This window comes from Astatotilapia calliptera, chromosome 6 (genome assembly GCF_964374335.1).
Source record: "Astatotilapia calliptera chromosome 6, fAstCal68.1, whole genome shotgun sequence".
NCBI classification, from domain to species: domain Eukaryota; kingdom Metazoa; phylum Chordata; class Actinopteri; order Cichliformes; family Cichlidae; genus Astatotilapia; species Astatotilapia calliptera.
Window position 1 is genome coordinate 8455367 of NC_137427.1, and position 1080 is coordinate 8456446.

Genomic DNA, 1080 nt, shown 5'->3' on the forward strand with positions numbered 1-1080 from the left:
ACCATGGCCAGAATCTTTTTGGTTGCTGTCTGCAAGCTTGTGGCATAATTCTGGTTGGGTATTTGACCTGTCTCTTGGCGAAATTTCTAGAGTTCACTTAAATTGGTTTGTTTCTTGGTGCACATCTGGATGGAGGCAAGGCCATTCCACAAGCTTCATGTTAGCTTGCATTTTGAGTCCAGCCTGCCTCATTGGTTATGACAGTTTTGATGTGTGTTTGGGATTATTGTCCTGTTAGAAAATCCAACTGTATCCAAGTTTGACTTTCTAGCTGTTGATTTAAGGTAAAGTTGAAGAATTTGGAGGTAGATCTCCTCTTTTATTATTTCATCAACTTTGTGCAATGAACCAGCACAACTGGCAGTAAAATAGCTACAGAGCATGATGATGCCACCACCCAAGCTTGTTAGTTGGTGCATCATTTTTAGGTTTGAAAGCTTGACCTTGATCTTTCTGAAACATACCTAATGTCTTTGTGGACAAATGGTTCAACCTTTGTCTTATTTGTTGTCCATGTGGGCAGCTGCAAATTTCAGTTGAGCTTGAAGGTGTTCATTTTTAACAGGGGCTCCTACTTGGTTGAGACCCTTTCAGTCTCAATCCAGTAAGTGTATATATCTCATTGTATTTCTTCAGGCATAGGAATCTAGAATCGGCTTCCAGTAGTCCAGTTCCTTGGAACTGTTAGTATGCTTGACTATGATCCTGCTTTCCAGTTCCAGTTGCACTTGTGGTTCTTTGAGCTGATTTCAGTTTGTGTGTCTGAGGAGGTAAATAGTGTTTATGGACATTACTTGTATTTTTACTGCACAAAATGATGAGTAAAGTGCAAACTGCATCCAGTACATCAAGCACAACAGTCGCATTATGCTGCTAACATAACTTCACCTCGCTGCGAGCATCTACACCAGTGATGTCCAAACCTCTAAGCTTCGAGGACCGGTGTCCTGCAGGTTTTAGATGTGTCCTTGACTTAAATGGCTAAATTACCTCCTCAACATGTCTTGAAGTTCTCCAGAGGCCTGGTAATGAGCTAATCATTTGATTCAGGTGTATAGACCCAGGGTGAGATCTAAAACT